The sequence below is a fragment of the Lathyrus oleraceus genome, chromosome 6 (assembly GCF_024323335.1).
Source record: "Lathyrus oleraceus cultivar Zhongwan6 chromosome 6, CAAS_Psat_ZW6_1.0, whole genome shotgun sequence".
In the NCBI taxonomy this organism is placed as follows: Eukaryota; Viridiplantae; Streptophyta; class Magnoliopsida; order Fabales; family Fabaceae; genus Lathyrus; species Lathyrus oleraceus.
The window spans coordinates 43,792,097-43,816,456 of NC_066584.1; the positions used below are offsets into that span (position 1 = coordinate 43,792,097).

The following is a 24,360-nucleotide window of genomic DNA, read 5'->3' on the forward strand; positions in this document are numbered from 1 at the left end:
ACCTTTAGGGAGTACCCCTACCAGGATCATTGTTGGAGGTCAGGGAAAACCTAATTTTCCGATCAGATCCTTGTATCCCCGCGTAATAAAGAATTACACCCTAAATAGAGCATAAACATAAAATAGGGCTATAGTAAACAAACTCATAGTAGGGAGCCACTTAATAGTATAAAAATGGGGTATTACAAAAGAATCAAAATATGAGGGACTATTCATCGTCCACGAGTTGGCCATCTTGAACCACCTGAAAGTGATTCATCTGGCTTAAGTCTAGGTTGGGATAAAAGAATGCGGTCTGTCTTTTCCCATTTTCAAAATGTTGGGAGAAGTTAAGGTTTAACCTACTTTCTTGCCCCTTCTATGGCTTCCTGGTGGCCCATAAGGATCCTCCTCCCGCATAGGAATATTGGGAGTGCGAACCTCACCATTCTCAAATGTCTTTCATAGTCGTTTCCCTTTATTAACAGTTAAATCCTAGGGGAAGGACGGGGGGAAAACCTGCATGTTGTTGCATAGATTGCATTCAAACCAAACACTCTTTCCTTTTATCAAGGGTTGTTTCAACCATGTCCTTGGCAAATAAAGAAACGTTGTTATCACATGTAAATTAATAAGTAGGAGAGTTGATCAAATGGTGTTCTTTCATACTATAAAGCTTACCTAGGGACTCCTCTACTCCATCATTGTCTTTAAGGTCCTGAGTGATTATAGTACAAGTGTCCAGGGTCCGAAAGCATTTCAAAATCTGAATCACCTCTTGGTCAAGGGGGAAAAGGACACTTCAGGCCACCCATTTGATAATATGGAGATCTGGTGTCCATGACAGAGGAAAGAGGGGACACGTTGCTCTAGTGGTCACTAGAGAGGTGTCGTTTCGCCCCTTTACTTGCACAAACCTATCTTTCAAATCCTCGTAAGGGCTCGCATATGGATTTAACAAGAACCTTCCCGACAGGAAGCGTAATGGTTCCTATCCATTATTAGGAAGAATTTCAATGCTAAATAAGGAAAGAAACACCCAAATAGTGGGAGGGACGTGCAATTTATAAAACATTATCTAGAAATCCCTAAGGTCACTATACACGTTAAGGGTGATTTGGGAGGGGGAGACATTAGCAATTGTCAGGAAATCCATCTCAAAAGATGTAAAAGGGACCAAGACTCCCAACTCGTGAATAACGAGTAGATGAAAATAAAAGTAACAAGAAGATGCCTCTCCAGAGGTGTCCATATTAACCCTCTTTGATTCTAAATAGAGTTCCTATATCACATCCTCCTCATGTCCTGTGCTGGAAAACCCAATGCCCCGACGAAACCTATTGATAATGCCAGAATTGGAATACAAGGACGCGATGTCTCGAGCATGAATACACTTGCTAGTCTTCTTACCTATCTTCACTTCAGATGTAAACGCATGTATAATGGTGTTGCTGCCCTAATGAAAAGAACGAGTTTCTCACCCTTTTCAAAAGCGGTCTTAGGCCTGCGTATTTTTCCGAGAAGGGAAAAGTAAGGTAAAATAGCGGGAAAAGAAAAGGATTTTTAAGGGAAATGTATCAATCTCCTCCAAAATCACAACCAAAATATTCCCCAATTGGATAACTACCGTGAGGAGTGGAAAAGTTCCAACACCTCGACGACACATGTAAGAAAAGAAATTAATTTGGGTTCCCTAGTAAAACCATCATTAGTTGCATTAAATGTTGCACATGCCCTCTTCACTAATCCTTCAAGCTTTCATAATTGACTAACACTCTAACATCTTCAAATTAATCAAGTAAACTTGACATCTTCCACTAACGTTTGATTACACATAAACACCTAACAAGAAGAGGTGACTCCACCACTACAAAAAGACCATTTTACCCCGGCTAGAAGAATGAGTCCACCATGGTTGGTAGCATGTGGTAATAAAGGGTGTGGTTGTATATGCCCTCTTTACTACCATAGGCTGATAGCCATGGTAAAAACACAATAGCGCATAACATATCACTATAGTGGTAGAAATCTCTCGTAGTAAAAGGTGGATGTCATAAGTTTGATACCTAGAGCCAACATTTTAATATATTTTTAGACATTTCACCATGGTTGGACATTCCAATTGTAGTGAAAGACTTAGCATACAATTTTTCACCACGCCTAAATCTTCCAACCGTGGTGATATATTCACTTGAGTTTATTATAACTTATGTGGAATGCTTATTTCATTAACTGCTCAATAAACATATAAGCTTTCAATTTTATTTAGAAATTAATAATGTGAAAAATTGAGTTATATTATAAGAACAAGTTGTATTAATCAATTTTTTTGAGCTTTCAACAACCTATTATTTGTATCTTGCTCTTTAACAACTAGAATTTAGTTCAATGCTTATGATTCTTTAACCAACACTTCCTTCACTACTAACTCATTATGCAAATTATTAGTAAAATTTCAAAATGAACTAGTAAAGAATAAAGTGTTGATTGAAGATTTATAAGTATTGAACCAAATTCTAATCGTCAAAGAGCGAGATACAGATAATAGGCTGCAGAAAGCTTGTAAAACATTGATTAATGTAAGTCGTTGTTTTCTAACATAACTTAACTTTTTCATACTATTATTTTCTAATTCAATTCGAAATGTTATATATTTAATTTGATGTTGGTAAAACACTCAAACCATATATGAGATAATAAACTAATCTTCTAGAACATGTTGACTGAACAAAATGAAAACTGCAATATACAAGTAATAACGTTAACAATAACATAAACAATAACATACCTATTCAATACATCATACAATAACACACAAAAATATATTAATAAACATACATCAACAACAATATTATCAACACTAGCGTTCAGACGGGCACTCCCGTGCCCGTCTGCCCGCTTTTTTTAATGCGCACAGCGTAGAGGAAAATAAATATTTGTTTTCTTTTTATGAGGTTTTTACTGTAGGTCGCATTAAAAATAATATTAATATATTTTGAAAACGGTAAATAAAGATATTCAAAATTATATCGAAACATGCAAAGTAATATTGATACTGTGTAATCAATGACGTTCTTTAAGAGGAATGCCGAACATGAAATCTCTATTCAAAGTATTTTATTTTTCCCTGCAATTTTTTTCCGTAGTAAAGAAAAAATGTAAGATTCTTAAATTAGACTTTTTTTAAAGAAAAAGATAGTAAAAATAATAGTAAGTAGTGTAATATAGCTTTTGCTTACCTTATAAAGATTCGAATCAATTCTTCGTACATCCCTTTATCAATGCGCTCTTGAGATTTAAAAAACTACAAATACATGATGAAATGTCATATTATAAAAGAAATACATTCAAAACACTTGACTCGTTTGAATATAATATGGTTTATTGCGACTCAAATAATACCTGGAGAATGGAGATACTTTGTTTTAGTCTAGATTTCGTAGAACAACAATTATGACTTGTTTCTGAATTACCTGAATTTCTGTTAAATAAGGAAAACAATGGACTTAGTAAATATACATGGTTTTATTTATATAAACCACAAATAGCAGTTAAATTCATGCATTCAAAAATAATCTAGAGTAAATATATTCTTAAATGAATTAAATAAAAACCTCTCCATCCTTTGAGATATTATTTCTCTTTTCACCATTTTCCAAAGTTGTGTTTTATCTGTTATCACCGTGGAGCTCCAACCGATGGAGTAAATTTTCAAACGTTTGACCTGTTTCAATGAGGATGATAAAAATGTTAGTGAAAGAGTGATGAAAGTGCAAGAATTTTTTCCATACGTATTACGGAAAAGATAAATACACCTTATTGTCGAGTTTGCCGATGGATGAAATACTTTGTTCATCCTTCCACGTGTTCCATTTATCTTCAAAGTCTGTTATCTAAAATTTATTGTATAAGAATAGTGAGAATAACTATCACCCCATTTATATCTAACATAAAAGCATAAAATAAATGATTAAGTATAACTTACTTTCATGTCGAAGCAAGTTTCAACATTCTTTCGTCTCAACTCCCTACATAATTGGAAGATTTCATCGTGTTCTAGTTTGGATGTATATTAAAGCAAAAGAAAATTATATTTAGTTATTATCTATCTATGATATAAATAATACAATATAAGCTTGGTATGTCGTGTAACCAAAATGGGAATCAACGTGTGAGCAATTTTTTCAATGTACTTAATAAATACCTGCGGGTGCGATAAAAGAATTTGTTTGTAGACTACATTTTTTGTGTAGTCACCATCTTCTCCTTTCAATTTTCCTTCCCTGGTTAAAACTCTTGTTGTAGTCTGTGAAACACCCCTGGATAAAGCCACATATAACTGTCCATGACTAAAAACATGTCGTGGAAGATATATTCCAACATTTGGAATGGTTTGTTCTTGTGATTTATTTATTGTAATTGCAAAACTTAGTCGCACAGGAAACTGCTTTCTACTAAGGACAAAAGGCAGTCCATCACTTGCAGATGTTTTTATTTTAATTCTAGGCAAAAAAGCACGTTTTCCTGCGTTGCTTCCTGTCAGGATTTCCACATCCAACATATTCATAAATAAACCACGACATAATAACCGGGTCCCATTACACAATCCATATCTAGGATCTAGATTTCGTAACAACATCAATGGTGCATCCTTTTTTATCTTTAGAATATGAGGTGGCAAACTACCTTGTGCAATTGAGTTTAAGAATTCTTGCTGGTATAAATCATGATTATCTCCTTCAACCTCGTCAAACGATAACAAATTATGTTCTTCTCCTGGAAACTGATCGATAATCATATCATTCAATTTCTGGACATCATCATTTGTTGGTGTCAAAATAGCTCTTTGTACCATATATGGGGCATCCCAACCATGCAATTCTAGATCAGGAAAAATATGTTGGATAAGTACTTGTATGGAATGTTCACCTTCCCATGGGATTGCAATATGTAAAGGTAACCTCACCATGTCATCTGGTTTGGTAGGTTCGACACCACCACCAATGCGAATAAGAAATTCTGCAAACTCTTGATCATGCAATGATCGCATATTTTGACGCAAATGCAAAATCTTGGTATGATTCCATAAATGAGACTGAACAATACACGCTGAAATCATTTGTGCCTTAGTACCTTTTCTTACAACAGGAAGGACTTAACGAAAATCCCCCCCCCCCCCCCCATGATCAGAACTTTTCCACCAAATGGAGCACTGTTGCTACAAGTGTCTTGTAATGATCGATCTAAGGCTTCCAAACAATTTTTGTTTGTCATTGGTGCTTCATCCCAAATTATTGCGGCAGCAACTCTAATGAGATTTGCAAGATCCTTTTGCTTTTCAATACCACAAATGGAACTCGGTTGAATATCAATAGGTATCTTAAATCGAGAGTGTGCAGTCCTACCACCGGGTAACAATGTTGCAGCTATACCAGATGATCCAGTTGCTAAGACAATTTCTCCTCTACTTCTTAAACTTGCCATTAATGTTCTATAAAGGAATGTTTTACCTGTTCCTCCTGGACCATCAACAAAAAGTACTCCACTGTGTTTTTGAACAATTACATTCATAATGGTGTTGAATGCAATCATTTGATCATTATTTAACATAGCAATAGATTCAATATCTTCATTGGGGATATCGATCGCTAACTCCTCTTGTATGATACTTGGAACTGCACCTCTGTCCATTGTATTAGGGGGTAAAGATGGGAGATCATAATCATCAATCTTTTTACCGTGCAGGTTTAAGAGTTCATTCAAGTCCTTCAACAACATATTAGTTAAGTTTGATTCCACAACATTGTTAGCTGTTTGATAATCCTCTACCATATGTGTAAAAAACTCATTCCAAAGGGCTCTAACATCAGTAGGTTCACAAAATATTAAAATCGTCACGAATAACCTTCATAAAGCATATGGCATTCGGAGACTCGTAGCCTCAACCAAACAATCACGAATACTATGATCAGTCTCTAGAAATCCCCTATCCTCGGCTGATTTTTTGAATGTACTGAAAGTCATGCCATTATTTGTAAGAAGATACTCCCAGCTGGTTGGACCTGTGACATGCGATAACAACAGTCGCAAGTAAAACTTATCTCCCTCCAAAGGTGATACCGTATAGATTCTCCCGATAACTTTTCTTGTTGATCGCCTACGATGCCATTCCATATCCCGCTTGTTCCAACAATAATGCTCTGGAATCTCTCTATACAGATACTTTCTTGCTTGTGGATCTCGTAGATTCAATGCAAAGAATTGTGTGAGCATTGTTTTGGAGTTGCGTTCATTATTTAACACATCTGCAATTCGCTGATGATCATAAAAGCGCACTTGTGGAATTTGTTTATCTGTACTCTGTTGAAAAATCATTCTCAACATTCAAATCTCAAATTTCCCTCTAAACTTTCATTTTTCTACAATAATGCTTCTCTCCAAAATTAAAATTAAAGGTGGGATGGTTTTAAATTTCAAGTCATAGTCTTACTTGATTTTGTATTTTGAGTTTTGTTATGTCATAGGACTTTCAGGATATTAGTTGGCTTTGACTTTTGGATTCTGAAATCCTGCTAGGGCATTCTAGCCACTCATCTAAAACATGTCGGTGCCGAAACAAAAATGTTTGGATTGTTGATCCTAAGTTCATGGTCATGCAAATATAATATTGTCGTATCATGAGTAAAACTAAACCCTTTAAAATGAATAAAATGTTTTGATCTGATCAATTTATTTTGTCGTCTGATTGTTTTCTGTATTATTTTATTTATTCTGTTTGGCGTGAAGGGTCACCTACTCGCACTTCAGAACTTCAATTCTCTTCAATTGAACCATGGCTTGATGGAGGCAGGTTATGTTGACCATCCATCTATTTCTGGTTTGGAATCATCCGACAATGAACATAACTTATCAGTTTCAATGACAGCAACAATAGATGCAGCAGGAAATCTTCTTATCGGTAAGCTTCTCTCTTATGACTATTATATATACCATAAATTTGGAAGCTTATATTCCAAAATTTAAGAGAGGCGATTCTGTATATTGTTATAGGTTTTGACTATTTTTTGCATTATTATTATGTTTTCTTTTAAAAGAAAATATGTAGTGGCAGTCATTTGATCTCTTGTTTTCCTTTATATTTTTCATAAAATATAACAACCAATATGATTCTAGAAGCTGTGGACATGACAATCCACTAAATCAATTAAATATAATTAATTAAATTAATTAAAGAGTGATTATCCATTAACTAACTACCCTTCAAACATGGTGGCTAACCAATTCGAGGTTAAATGTTTCCAAAGCTATATATTTCATTAAGAATTCCTTTCTTATAAATTGATAAAGATTCAAGAATTAACATGTGAAACTGACCACATAGAGTGAATTTTCAATGCGGTCAACGCGAAGCACTTCCCCAAGATTTTCTGCACTATCTTGTATTTTTTTGGGTGCAGGATAAGGAAGTGAATAATATGAGTATGGGAGTTGGGTCTTTATTGATGTTAATTTGTTTACTTTCACTTTCAAAACATCTCCCTGCAACAGATAAATATTGAGCAAGTCAGTTAAGGACATAAGAAATAGACCTACAATGAATCCTTATAATTATAATCAGATCAAGATTATGACAAAAAGATATCACATTTTACACAATCCATGATATTTTTTTGCAACAAAATATCCATAGTATAACTTCAGTCCTTATAAAAAGCTACATGAATATTCAATTGATTTCTGCGTCTTTCACAATTACCATTAATTAAGTCAAAAATTCAACAATGGAAGTTGATCTGATGACATATCCTTCATATTTAGAAATACATCACCGTGTTTCACCTTAGACAATAAGAACAACTATCTCTAACCTCACACATCTTAATATAACACCCATCACTCAATCCATCCATTCAAACAGACACTGCAATCCGTTTTAGGCCAAATTAAGTAAGTGATAAAACACAGAAAAAGAGTAATAGAAATCAAAACCTAAACCACATAATCCTCCATATATCAAAAAGTTAAATCAATGAACAATTTTCGTATTCATTTCAAACACACTCGTACCTCTTATTTCAAAATGAATTTGAGAAAATGATTTGGTTATGGAAGAGAGATATATAGTAAAAGAGGAAGGAGTCAAATGTGGGGTTGGTATGATTATGAATTTTTCTCCTAACTTTGGCGTGGAGAGAGAAAGAAAAAAATGTTTTTATTTTTGAAATGTTATCATATATAATGGTGTTGGAGGAAGTTATTTAGTATAGTTGATGTGTTGGAGGAAGTTATTTGATGTGTTCATGGAGGTTACATATTTAATAAATGAGTTTTTTTTTGTATTTTTTTTTAATTTAATAATTGATAGTAATTGTAACAATTGATAAAGGATAAAATTGGAAGAAAAAAAAAGGTCATACCAAAATCACCTATCCCCTTTATATATAGTTATAGATGAATGGTAAAATTAGAATTTTTCTCCCTACATATGCTAAAGTAATATCAACAAATTTCTAGATGAAATATGACTTCAAAACGCATCAATACACTGAGATTTAAGATCGGACGTCTCGAATAATTTTGAGATTATGTAATGCGATAATATTTAAAATAGATTTTCAATTTAAAAATGCATTTTTTAATAATATCTTTTATTTAAATTATAAATAAAATCAATAATATAAAAAAATATTTTCTTATAAATAACATAAAAAATATATATTTAATTAATTACATTAAAATACAACTTTAAAATAATAGTATTATCAATATTTTAGCTACATAAAAAACAATTATCTTTCAAACACTTTTTAAAATAAATTCATCAATCAAGTTTTCATAATCCACTAAGAAAAACCAAGTCTTAATAATGTATTTTCTCTAACAAATCATGCTTAATTTCTATCAATGTTAAACATATTCAAAATCATTGAGTATAATTCTTTTGTTTTTGAAATTGAGTTATTCTGTTAACGAAGAGTTTCGATTTTGAAATTGAGTTAATTAATTAATTCTTTAACTTTTAATACACTTCTGTTATTCAAAATCAGACTTTTTAATTTATGAGACGACTAAGGAGAAATGAAAAAGAATAAAAAAGGAATTGAACCTAAAATATCTCTTAATTTCTTTTATCAAATATATAGAATTGAATTTAAATAAATATGAAATATTAAAGTTAAATCCAAAATAAAATTAAGAGATTATTAAAAATAGAATTACAAATTAAAAAAACTAAAAAATTAATAAACAAATTTATAAAATTCATATGCCATGAATAAAAACACAAAAAAATATTTTTTTTATCATGTTTTTATAAATCATGTGAAAATCTCATCATTAATTAATTTATATGCAAAAGTTTTTTTTATGTAAAACGAAGGTCGAAGGAAAAAAAACTACATGTTCCATTCGAAAATTAGAAATGGATGCAGTTGAAAAATTTGTGATCTTGAACGGTGACTTCGATCTCCTTTACGACGACGCGAGTTTGACCCTCATAATTAGCACTCAAATGTTCAAGTCAGTTCAAGATTCAAGATAAGTATAATGAAATTTAAAGATCAGAGATTGTACATTGTTCTTAGCGTGTAAGCTGCTTTTATATTTTGGGTCAAATGAAGTTGATTTGAGATGGAATGGGTCTTGGTCAATTAGGCCTTTAACCGGTCCAAAACAATTACCCCAAGGCTTTGCCGTGCACTGAAGGAGTTGGAGGAAGCCTTAAGTATCATTGATCGACCTCCGTGATGTGGTCTGATGTGGAATGGAACTGAAATGTTTGGGATCGGTTTAAAAAAATAATACTGGCGAACATTACAACGCTTCATCGCCCATTTCTGACAGGTCCAATTACGTGACCAGTTAAGGTATGACACAACTTATAGAGTATTTGAGTGCACTCGAGTTGACGTGTATCCACGAGTAGAAATCTAGTCGTTGATTTTGTGATCATTTTCCTTAGTTGGTCTGATCCTTTTAGCTGTCGTTGCTTACAACTAGGGTGAGTTGAGTATTTAGAAGTTTTTCGCAATATTTAGCATTCAATTTTACGGTTACTTTCTAGAAGATATCTTCGTTTCTTCTTCCCGAAGAGTATCAATAGAATCAATTTCCAGTGCTTTGCTTAAAGACCTCACTTTTCTTCGTCTTCTCCTGCTTCATCACCTCCACATAACCAGCCACCATTCTAACTCAAACTTTTATCTTTTGAAATTTTCTATTTTAGTCAGGATGAGCGATAATACAACAACCTAGTGAGAGATTCTGAAATTGAAACTCCATCTGTCTTTGCAATAGAGACCTCCCATGATTCTCATCTTTCTCCTCTTAGTAGTGATCACCTAAAACTATAAGTCATATCCTTATCTAACGATTATGATTCATAAAGGATGTCTAGGGATTTCCTAGAGGAAGAAACTTCACCATCTTGTTTATTAGATGCCCCTATATCAAATATTGATGGAGGAATAAATCATGCCGAAATCCCTATGCCCCGTCGTGTCTTATCCGATGGGAGATACAAACCAATATGCAAAGGAGAAAATACGCTAAAGATTACATTCAACTTCGCCTGTAGGCCGATGGTTGTAAGCTCAGTGACGTTGATGTGCTGACCCACATGAATCTTCGAAGTCGGTCTAACGCGTCAAAGTATACCATATTAGTCGAAAGTTCATCAATTCCTTGGTTCCCTTTGCGTGAGGTATCGTGTTCCATATTCTTTTCTCTTATCACCATCATTTTATGAGATATCAACTTTCTCCTTACATAAGTGTAAGATGATCATACTCAATAGTTTGAGTAGTTTCTTTGACTCTTTTAGTGCTTCGATCCTTCCAATCATCCTCCTCGACTTGATTCGAATGATTATCAAGGAAGTGCTCATAGTCATTCTCTTTTAATTAATTACCATTTTGAATTAAAAGAAAATGGCATCTTGTTTAAAAGAAAAACATATTATACCACTTTTATAAACACAAGTTCCAGCATCAGTACTAACATAACTCCTTGCCAGCTACCAGAAAGTATCGCCCATGGATCTCATCCAGAGACAGAACAGGATGCCTGCTCTGATACCATTTGAAATTCTGGCGTAGTCAGATTTCAGATGTTCTACTCCAAGTCATGACATCTGATCTAACATTGTACCTAATACAGCAAGACAGTTATTACACTCTGTACTCATGTGCACCCTTTCACAGTGTCACGACCTCTCCTTCTATGTCATCCTAGAATGGAGGAACACCTAGTTATGTGCACCATAGCATTCACTCTTGTTGTTTTCCTACACAGTTATCAGCACGATGTCTCAATCCTTATTTTGACATCATCTGTTACATTGTTCCAGTTTGTTGGTCTTGTACTTGTATTTCCTAAATTAAAGGTTGTAACAAGTTAAACTAATCTCCACTTATTAAGGAGCTAACAAATAGATTATTTGCTAGGTTCATTAATTGTAGCTTAGTTGTTAGTTTCCTAGATTTTAGATCAGCTGTTGGATTCCTGAAGAATAGCTTGAGAAAAATCCTGAAACAGAAAAACTAACCATCCAACAATTCAGCATATGCTGTCAGGAATGAATGTCACAACATTCCGTTTGACATCCAAGTCCAGGTCCATATGCTAAGTCTGTTTATTTCCTGAAAACAGACTGTGCTAAATTTGCAGTACTGTAAAAGACCAACCAGTCTCTACTTCAGTATTAGCTTACTGGAGGAACTGTCAAGACATCCAGTTTGACAGTTTCACAATGATCTTTTGACCAGGTCTGTTTTCAACTTGAAAACCAGATTTAGGAACATACTGAACTGAAGCAGAAAAACCAACCTGCCTGTTGTTCAGTATATGCTGTCCACGATGAATGTCAAGACATTCTTATTGACATTCAACCAGAGGGCTATGTATCAGGTCTGTTATTAATTTGAATGGCAGACTGACATACAAGCTTTGATATGGCATGCATGATCATAACATACAGAAGGAAAACAAACACAGGAAATTGTTAACCCAGTTCAGTCCATCATGACCTACATCTGGGGGCATACCAAGCCAGGAAGAAGATCCACTATTAGTAGTATCAATTCAGAGTTAAACTCACCCGTTTACAACTCATCACTTAATCCCTACCCAATGCAATCTATACCTAGGAACTCCTAGATAGAAACCTCCAGTTTCCATTCCTATCACTACAAATACAATGTAATGTTCAAACACCTTGAACTAGCTTCACAGCTTCATTCAAGAACATAATCACTCTTGCCTACAGGCTTTGAGTTACAAAAACTCTCAGCTTTTACAACTGAGAAACACAGGGTAACCTTCCCACAGATTGGGAGGTTTACCTCACACACACCCCTAAAAATTCATTCTAAGAGGCTTACAAAAACTAGGTTACAATCAGCTATTTATAACCTAATTACTCAACTGGATTTGGGCCTTCAGAAATTGCAGCAGACTTGTTCTTGGCTGTTACAACTTCAGCAGAAAAATTCTGCTACAAACAAGGTCTTCAAGTTCCTAAACTCTCTCCATATTTAGAGCCTATATATATTCTGATTGAGTCTTCAAGACCTCCACAAGGGAGTTAGGATATTCACCAGATATCCTTGCTGATCCCAGAAAATATACTAAATTAATTAATTCAGTTTTCTACACATGTGCGATGTCACAGACCTGATGTCGTGACATCGTACATGACATGTTGGTCCAGATGTTGAATTTCTTCAACCCAACATATTAAAACAACAGAGGTGATTACATTATTTGTTTTCTAAAATTAATGTCAATCCTGAGGTATTAACATGTAGGGGTAGATTATTTAATTATAGATTTTAGCCAATAGGCCGTCTATCTGATTCCTGTTGTAGTGAAAAAAATTCTTTTTCGAAAATATGCAAATTAAATAGAGTCGGATAAGCCGCCTCTACAAAAGTTAATTGAAAAAATGTATCATTAGCATCGGACAAACCGACTCTAAGTAATTAAATAGAATATATTTATGAATATATAGAGTCGATACGATCGACGCTACAATTATTTGCAATATTTTTTTAATTAAAAGGTTTTCAGCGTAGATTTGACCGACTCTAATAGCGTCGGTGTCGGGGACCAACACTAATGCAGGAGGCTAAAATACATTTTTCTAATAGTGAACGAAGGTTTGAAAAATACCAAATTCGATTTCTTGTGAAAACAATGCTTGGCCAGTGTATGACCTTTCAGCATGAGCTCTGGGTTACTAGACCCCTTTCCTCTAAAAACCCGAGTGAAAAAGAAAACTCAATTGAATTATGTTTTAAATGTCTCTAGTTCAATTTTAAAAACATACTTTTATTTTGATTTTCTTTACATACAATCAAAATTATATACAATTTTAAATAACATTTTTTATAGATTTTATGTATTTTTCTTTTATTATCAATTTATATTATTGACAGAATTAAATTACAAAGAAATAATAAAAAAATTGGTTAGTCTTACATTTTTTTGGGAATTCATATTGATCATGTGAACATTAAAACAGTCACATTATCGTTATGAGTAATGTATATAAAAAACAATAATATTTTCAATACTTGCAAATAATTTTCATTATCAAAAGAAAAAATGTGCCAACAACATTTTATTTTAAGACACAAAATCAAAGTTTTGCCATTTTAACGGTTGTTTCCAGTATAATTATATTATGTGCATTTTCTAAGCAAATTTTATACATTTATATGCTATCACATTACCATAAATATGTGTATGTAGTTTTTTTTTAAAAATATATTATTATATGATTAATATTATTAAAGTTGTTTATAGTTAGTTTGAAATTCTTAAAATTTTAAACTATTGAATGTATAAATATATTTAGATAACCTTAACTTTTAAAATAATTTTTGACATAAGATCTAAACTTATTTAACATGATAAAGATATATCAGAGATGGATTAAAGATTTTAACAACAGAAAAAAATCTATCGAATAATGTTCTCCTCTTTTTAACTATTTATAAGAAAAAATACATGTTTTTCTTGTTATAAATAATAAAAAAAATATAAACTTTATTTGATTAAAAATTTAATTTTAAAATTAAATATTTTTCAATATAAAATTAAAGACAAATTGAATTTAATTTATTCTTTTTCTTTTTATTTTCAAAAACAACATCCAATAAAAAACGTGTTTATATATTTTCATAAAATATATTTTAAAAAAACATTTTTTTTTAATATTTTACCTTTTATTTATAAATAGTTAAAGGAGAAATAAATCGTATAATTACATAGCAATTTCTAATTTTTTTCTCTATTATTGTTACTAAATTCCATTATTTAAAGTATAAGGAAATTGTTACTAAATTTCATTATTACTGTAACCGTTTCTTCTCATCCTAATTCTAGAGTGTGGGTAGTTATTGTTGTTGTGATTTTTTAATAAATATAAATTATATAAAGGGCAAATTTGGAAGAAAAATAAACCACACCAAAATCCCCTATCCCCTTTATAGATACTAGCGTTCAGACGGGCACTCCCGTGCCCGTCTGTCCGCTCTTTTTAATGCGCACAGCAGAGAAAAATAAATGTTTATTTTTTTTATGAGGTTTGTATTGTACGTCATATTAAAAATAATATTACTACACTTTGAAAATGATAGACAAAGATATTCAAAATTATATTGAAGCATGCAAAGTACTATTGATATTGTGTAATCAATGACGTTCTTTAAAAGGAATGCCGAACATGAAATCTTTATTCGAATAAAGTATTTTCCTTTTCATTGCAATTATTTTTCATAGTAAACAAAAAATGTAAGACTCTCAAAATAATTTTTTTTAGAGAAAAAGATAGTAAAATTAATAGTAAGTAGTGTAATATAGTTTTTTTACCTTATAAAGATTCAAATCAATTCTTCATACACTATTTTATTAATACATTCTTAAGATTTAAAAAACTACAAATACATAAAGAAATGTCATATCATCAAAGAATACATTCAAAATATATCTCAGCTAAGTAATGTGGGATCAAGAAAATCTAATTTGAGTCTGTGGTCATTTCCAAGTCTCCTTATTGCGCTACACCGAGTTTTTGTTTTTACTCCCGTGCCCGTTTGTCCACTTTTTTATTGTGCTTACGTGTGTATATCTTTTATGATGTTTTTCACATATGTCCTGTTAAAAAAAATATTACTTGGACACATTTCATAAAAATAAAATTAAGATGATATATATATTCACTTTTAACATGTTTTAGTAAATTATGATTTAAATTTGATAAATCAACATTAAAAAAGGTGGAACACCTCTCTCTCTCTCATATTTAAGTAATAATTTACTGCAACATATTGAAAGTGAATATATATCATCTTAATTATATATAAATAAATAAATATTCCTATCTTTTTCAACCAATTTTATCTTTTGTATTATTAAATTTCTCCCTATTTTCATTTGAATATCTATTTTTATTTTCTAATTTTTTTTCTAAATCTATTATTTTCCTTTCATTTCACACTATTGACCAACATTATAAAGAATAACAGCAAAAATGTTGCAAATATAATCGGTATTTAATTCACTTACAATAGAGTGTCGGATGCTAAGATGGCCAATAAATCTATGAAACATCATTAAGAAAGAAAGTATTTGCATATAATGTTTTGATAATCATGAAAATAATAAATAGTACATAATCAACGCTATAAGAAAAACATCTGATAGTCAACAAATCCATAATCTATCATCTTCTGCACCACCATATCTCGAAAAACACATCTTATACACCACCATATCTCGAAAAGCATGTCAAAATAAGAAATGATCAAATAAACTTCTACAAACTTCTACGTCCACGTCTTGCTCGATCCTACTTGTCTCAATTGGGAAATCTGCATTAAGTTTTTGAAAGACGGTAATAAACTTCTGAATCACTAAATCCAATACTAAGAACATGCATTTTTTCTTCTTTTTCCCTTTCAGTTTCTCTCTAAATTTTTAAGTTTTAATTTTGTTTTCGATGAGTGTGTTGTGGGTGGTACTCATGATATGAGGAAGTTGAATATTTTGATTAGTAACAGTAATCCATGAATAATGGGTTGGTTGAAATAAAGATATAATTGGAATGAAAATAGGTCACTTCAAAATATCATATCCCCATTATAGATAGTTATAGATACAATAATTAGAATTTATTAGAATTTAAAGTAAGATGTCATAGGTTCTCTGAAATACTTCAGTGTTAAATTCTAGGAACCAATTTAATAATGCAAATGACATATTATAATAATTAAAAATCATATTGTACTTCTAAGTCGTTAAATTCTAAATTATTTTAAATCATTTCCTATTCTTTTTCTTAGCATCATATCTCTCATATTATTTATCTTAATTTATAATATCTCTTCTTAATTTATAATCTCTCTCCGCCTTTTTAGTATGCACACACGCAAAACGATTTTCTGTCCATAAATCTATTTCGATTTTTAACTAAATAGAAAAGAAAGGCGGGAAATTGTATGAATCAGAGTCAAATATAGATAGAAAGATTTGTAGTAGAAAAAATATCTCAAGATAAATGTCATTAAAATGACAAATAGTAATCATTAATCATCTATTATGTAATACTATATACTTTAAAAATCAGAAATATAATAATGTAAAATAAATTGAACCAACAAACTTAATGAAATAATAAACTATATATTTTAGCAAATTTGATAATTATAGACATGTTATATTTGTTCTTTAAAACAATTAATGGTAGAACTTAAAGAAGAAAATTGTGAACATAGATTTAAAAATATCATATAATAAAAATAAATAAATCATCAATGAGAATATGTAATAGTTGATCATTACACTGAATCTCAAATAAAAACAAAAAAGAAAACATGGGCATATCTGTCGCTATCATCATAATGAGTTATTTTCTTGTTGATCATCGTACTAATGTTAAATTTGATCAATGTGAAAACATTGTCATCTTTGTGGTAACATTGTGAGAAATTGAGAAAAATATATGTCGTACAACCATTAATGTCACAAACATGAAAGATCTCTCCTGATAATATCAATGTGTTGGGGGTTGACAACCATATTCTCCATTTCTCTTGATAATGGCTTCCATGTTGATATCACTGAAAATCCAAAATCTTCCCTCTTTTCCTTCTCTTTTTTCCATCTCCTTCCCTTTTTATCTCAAAAAGTTATTTATAAGTTCATGTCCAATAAAACAACACATAAAGGGAAAAATTAGTTTCTCATATAACAACACAATTTTAGTATAAAACATAAAAATTAACTAATAATTCCATATATTTTAATAACAATTACGGTAAAGTAAAATGAAATATAATAATTAGAAAGATAGAAAGAAAAAAAACTTAAATGGTGAAAGTAAAAGTTCAGTGCTAAATCACTTATCAATTATAGATAAATCATTTCCCAAATTTCTCAACTTTCCTTCTTAAAATCAACTTTAAAGCAAGTACGATGGTTTAAATAATATGAAGAACTCAGAGGGAGATAAAAATCAAAAGGAGAGTGAATTGGGATATAGGCAAACCATTTTAGATTTTACCAAATCAGTTAAAATCTGAATACAATACAAAACATAAACTGAACAAATTTTGTTAATAAATAGTAATTTTGTAGATTCAAGTGGTAACTACCAAGAAGTTATAATGATGCATTATTTGTAACTGCTAAATGGAAGAACATGGAGGTTATATTGTTGTAAATTCAAGAGGTAACTACCAAGAAGTTATTATCACACAATTTTGTTTTATTATTTATTAAAAAATTAAAAGATTAAATAAGGGTAATTTTGAAAAAAATAAAAGTCACTCCAAAACATTGTATCCCATTTATATATGTAGAGATATAAACTTATATTTTTGTGATAATGGAGAAAAGCAAAATAAACTTATCTTTATGTTTGTGTTTTTCAATTATTTTAAATTTTGTATGTGAAGTTTAAAAAAAACATTTTTAAGAGCAAATATATATGATCATATCTTGCAACAATGAGGTGTTTACGTTATTAAAAAATCGGTCATTACCGTTACTAAAAGAAACTATTGTCAATTTAAAAAATATGGTAAGAGGTTATTAAAATAAACTATATTGGAAGTAAAAAAACTGCATATTAGAAAGTTACAATAGAAAATCAAAAGTAAGATAGAAATATAATAGAATAAAAAAAATACTATGTTGATTAAGAAAGAGATAAAATTAAAAAAAAATAGAAGAGGATTTTTAACTTATGTCATCATTCAACCGTTAATGAAAGTTATAGATATTTTTTTTTTTGTGAGAGATGGAAGTTAGTTTAGCAATTGGTAACCAACAAAAGATATAAACCACTCAAGTTATTTATAAAAAAGATAAAGGGTAATTTTGGAATAAAAATAGGCCACTCCAAAAACTTGTATCCCCTTTATATATAGTTATAGACTAGCGTTCAGACGGGCACTCCCGTGCCCGTCTGTCCGCTCTTTTTAATGCGCACAGCAGAGAAAAATAAATGTTTATTTTTTTTATGAGGTTTGTATTGTACGTCATATTAAAAATAATATTACTACACTTTGAAAATGATAGACAAAGATATTCAAAATTATATTGAAGCATGCAAAGTACTATTGATATTGTGTAATCAATGACGTTCTTTAAAAGGAATGCCGAACATGAAATCTTTATTCGAATAAAGTATTTTCCTTTTCATTGCAATTATTTTTCATAGTAAACAAAAAATGTAAGACTCTCAAAATAATTTTTTTTAGAGAAAAAGATAGTAAAATTAATAGTAAGTAGTGTAATATAGTTTTTTTACCTTATAAAGATTCAAATCAATTCTTCATACACTATTTTATTAATACATTCTTAAGATTTAAAAAACTACAAATACATAAAGAAATGTCATATCATCAAAGAATACATTCAAAATATATCTCAGCTAAGTAATGTGGGATCAAGAAAATCTAATTTGAGTCTGTGGTCATTTCCAAGTCTCCTTATTGCGCTACACCGAGTTTTTGTTTTTACTCCCGTGCCCGTTTGTCCACTTTTTTATTGTGCTTACGTGTGTATATCTTTTATGATGTTTTTCACATATGTCCTGTTAAAAAAAATATTACTTGGACACATTTCATAAAAATAAAATTAAGATGATATATATATTCACTTTTAACATGTTTTAGTAAATTATGATTTAAATTTGATAAATCAACATTAAAAAAGGTGGAACACCTCTCTCTCTCTCATATTTAAGTAATAATTTACTGCAACATATTGAAAGTGAATATATATCATCTTAATTATATATAAATAAATAAATAAATAAATATTCCTATCTTTTTCAACCAATTTTATCTTTTGTATTATTAAATTTCTCCCTATTTTCATTTGAATATCTATTTTTATTTTCTAATTTTTTTCTAAATCTATTATTTTCCTTTCATTTCACACTATTGACCAACATTATAAAGAATAACAGCAAAAATGTTGCAAATATAATCGGTATTTAATTCACTTACAATAGAGTGTCGGATGCTAAGATGGCCAATAAATCTATGAAACATCATTAAGAAAGAAAGTATTTGCATATAATGTTTTGATAATCATGAAAATAATAAATAGTACATAATCAACGCTATAAGAAAAACATCTGATAGTCAACAAATCCATAATCTATCATCTTCTGCACCACCATATCTCGAAAAACACATCTTATACACCACCATATCTCGAAAAGCATGTCAAAATAAGAAATGATCAAATAAACTTCTACAAACTTCTACGTCCACGTCTTGCTCGATCCTACTTGTCTCAATTGGGAAATCTGCATTAAGTTTTTGAAAGACGGTAATAAACTTCTGAATCACTAAATCCAATACTAAGAACATGCATTTTTTCTTCTTTTTCCCTTTCAGTTTCTCTCTAAATTTTTAAGTTTTAATTTTGTTTTCGATGAGTGTGTTGTGGGTGGTACTCATGATATGAGGAAGTTGAATATTTTGATTAGTAACAGTAATCCATGAATAATGGGTTGGTTGAAATAAAGATATAATTGGAATGAAAATAGGTCACTTCAAAATATCATATCCCCATTATAGATAGTTATAGATACAATAATTAGAATTTATTAGAATTTAAAGTAAGATGTCATAGGTTCTCTGAAATACTTCAGTGTTAAATTCTAGGAACCAATTTAATAATGCAAATGACATATTATAATAATTAAAATCATATTGTACTTCTAAGTCGTTAAATTCTAAATTATTTTAAATCATTTCCTATTCTTTTTCTTAGCATCATATCTCTCATATTATTTATCTTAATTTATAATATCTCTTCTTAATTTATAATCTCTCTCCGCCTTTTTAGTATGCACACACGCAAAACGATTTTCTGTCCATAAATCTATTTCGATTTTTAACTAAATAGAAAAGAAAGGCGGGAAATTGTATGAATCAGAGTCAAATATAGATAGAAAGATTTGTAGTAGAAAAATATCTCAAGATAAATGTCATTAAAATGACAAATAGTAATCATTAATCATCTATTATGTAATACTATATACTTTAAAAATCAGAAATATAATAATGTAAAATAAATTGAACCAACAAACTTAATGAAATAATAAACTATATATTTTAGCAAATTTGATAATTATAGACATGTTATATTTGTTCTTTAAAACAATTAATGGTAGAACTTAAAGAAGAAAATTGTGAACATAGATTTAAAAATATCATATAATAAAAATAAATAAATCATCAATGAGAATATGTAATAGTTGATCATTACACTGAATCTCAAATAAAAACAAAAAAGAAAACATGGGCATATCTGTCGCTATCATCATAATGAGTTATTTTCTTGTTGATCATCGTACTAATGTTAAATTTGATCAATGTGAAAACATTGTCATCTTTGTGGTAACATTGTGAGAAATTGAGAAAAATATATGTCGTACAACCATTAATGTCACAAACATGAAAGATCTCTCCTGATAATATCAATGTGTTGGGGGTTGACAACCATATTCTCCATTTCTCTTGATAATGGCTTCCATGTTGATATCACTGAAAATCCAAAATCTTCCCTCTTTTCCTTCTCTTTTTTCCATCTCCTTCCCTTTTTATCTCAAAAAGTTATTTATAAGTTCATGTCCAATAAAACAACACATAAAGGGAAAAATTAGTTTCTCATATAACAACACAATTTTAGTATAAAACATAAAAATTAACTAATAATTCCATATATTTTAATAACAATTACGGTAAAGTAAAATGAAATATAATAATTAGAAAGATAGAAAGAAAAAAAACTTAAATGGTGAAAGTAAAAGTTCAGTGCTAAATCACTTATCAATTATAGATAAATCATTTCCCAAATTTCTCAACTTTCCTTCTTAAAATCAACTTTAAAGCAAGTACGATGGTTTAAATAATATGAAGAACTCAGAGGGAGATAAAAATCAAAAGGAGAGTGAATTGGGATATAGGCAAACCATTTTAGATTTTACCAAATCAGTTAAAATCTGAATACAATACAAAAACATAAACTGAACAAATTTTGTTAATAAATAGTAATTTTGTAGATTCAAGTGGTAACTACCAAGAAGTTATAATGATGCATTATTTGTAACTGCTAAATGGAAGAACATGGAGGTTATATTGTTGTAAATTCAAGAGGTAACTACCAAGAAGTTATTATCACACAATTTTGTTTTATTATTTATTAAAAAATTAAAAGATTAAATAAGGGTAATTTTGAAAAAAATAAAAGTCACTCCAAAACATTGTATCCCATTTATATATGTAGAGATATAAACTTATATTTTTGTGATAATGGAGAAAAGCAAAATAAACTTATCTTTATGTTTGTGTTTTTCAATTATTTTAAATTTTGTATGTGAAGTTTAAAAAAAACATTTTTAAGAGCAAATATATATGATCATATCTTGCAACAATGAGGTGTTTACGTTATTAAAAATCGGTCATTACCGTTACTAAAAGAAACTATTGTCAATTTAAAAAATATGGTAAGAGGTTATTAAAATAAACTATATTGGAAGTAAAAAAACTGCATATTAGAAAGTTACAATAGAAAATCAAAAGTAAGATAGAAATATAATAGAATAAAAAAATACTATGTTGATTAAGAAAGAGATAAAATTAAAAAAAATAGAAGAGGATTTTTAACTTATGTCATCATTCAACCGTTAATGAAAGTTATAGATATTTTTTTTTTGTGAGAGATGGAAGTTAGTTTAGCAATTGGTAACCAACAAAAGATATAAACCACTCAAGTTATTTATAAAAAAGATAAAGGGTAATTTTGGAATAAAAATAGGCCACTCCAAAAACTTGTATCCCCTTTATATATAGTTATAGACTAGCGTTCAGACGGGCACTCCCGTGCCCGTCTGTCCGCTCTTTTTAATGCGCACAGCAGAGAAAAATAAATGTTTATTTTTTTATGAGGTTTGTATTGTACGTCATATTAAAAATAATATTACTACACTTTGAAAATGATAGACAAAGATATTCAAAATTATATTGAAGCATGCAAAGTACTATTGATATTGTGTAATCAATGACGTTCTTTAAAAGGAATGCCGAACATGAAATCTTTATTCGAATAAAGTATTTTCCTTTTCATTGCAATTATTTTTCATAGTAAACAAAAATGTAAGACTCTCAAAATAATTTTTTTTAGAGAAAAAGATAGTAAAATTAATAGTAAGTAGTGTAATATAGTTTTTTTACCTTATAAAGATTCAAATCAATTCTTCATACACTATTTTATTAATACATTCTTAAGATTTAAAAAACTACAAATACATAAAGAAATGTCATATCATCAAAGAATACATTCAAAATATATCTCAGCTAAGTAATGTGGGATCAAGAAAATCTAATTTGAGTCTGTGGTCATTTCCAAGTCTCCTTATTGCGCTACACCGAGTTTTTGTTTTTACTCCCGTGCCCGTTTGTCCACTTTTTTATTGTGCTTACGTGTGTATATCTTTTATGATGTTTTTCACATATGTCCTGTTAAAAAAAATATTACTTGGACACATTTCATAAAAATAAAATTAAGATGATATATATATTCACTTTTAACATGTTTTAGTAAATTATGATTTAAATTTGATAAATCAACATTAAAAAAGGTGGAACACCTCTCTCTCTCTCATATTTAAGTAATAATTTACTGCAACATATTGAAAGTGAATATATATCATCTTAATTATATATAAATAAATAAATAAATAAATATTCCTATCTTTTTCAACCAATTTTATCTTTTGTATTATTAAATTTCTCCCTATTTTCATTTGAATATCTATTTTTATTTTCTAATTTTTTTTCTAAATCTATTATTTTCCTTTCATTTCACACTATTGACCAACATTATAAAGAATAACAGCAAAAATGTTGCAAATATAATCGGTATTTAATTCACTTACAATAGAGTGTCGGATGCTAAGATGGCCAATAAATCTATGAAACATCATTAAGAAAGAAAGTATTTGCATATAATGTTTTGATAATCATGAAAATAATAAATAGTACATAATCAACGCTATAAGAAAAACATCTGATAGTCAACAAATCCATAATCTATCATCTTCTGCACCACCATATCTCGAAAAACACATCTTATACACCACCATATCTCGAAAAGCATGTCAAAATAAGAAATGATCAAATAAACTTCTACAAACTTCTACGTCCACGTCTTGCTCGATCCTACTTGTCTCAATTGGGAAATCTGCATTAAGTTTTTGAAAGACGGTAATAAACTTCTGAATCACTAAATCCAATACTAAGAACATGCATTTTTTCTTCTTTTTCCCTTTCAGTTTCTCTCTAAATTTTTAAGTTTTAATTTTGTTTTCGATGAGTGTGTTGTGGGTGGTACTCATGATATGAGGAAGTTGAATATTTTGATTAGTAACAGTAATCCATGAATAATGGGTTGGTTGAAATAAAGATATAATTGGAATGAAAATAGGTCACTTCAAAATATCATATCCCCATTATAGATAGTTATAGATACAATAATTAGAATTTATTAGAATTTAAAGTAAGATGTCATAGGTTCTCTGAAATACTTCAGTGTTAAATTCTAGGAACCAATTTAATAATGCAAATGACATATTATAATAATTAAAAATCATATTGTACTTCTAAGTCGTTAAATTCTAAATTATTTTAAATCATTTCCTATTCTTTTTCTTAGCATCATATCTCTCATATTATTTATCTTAATTTATAATATCTCTTCTTAATTTATAATCTCTCTCCGCCTTTTAGTATGCACACACGCAAAACGATTTTCTGTCCATAAATCTATTTCGATTTTTAACTAAATAGAAAAGAA

General features: G+C 29.8%; 1 pseudogene; it reads right to left on the reverse strand.

Annotated features, from left to right (window-relative positions):
• Positions 1-2,633: 2,633 nt before the first annotated feature.
• LOC127093910 (uncharacterized) lies at positions 2,634-5,811 on the reverse strand (annotated as a pseudogene).
• Positions 5,812-24,360: the final 18,549 nt, after the last annotated feature.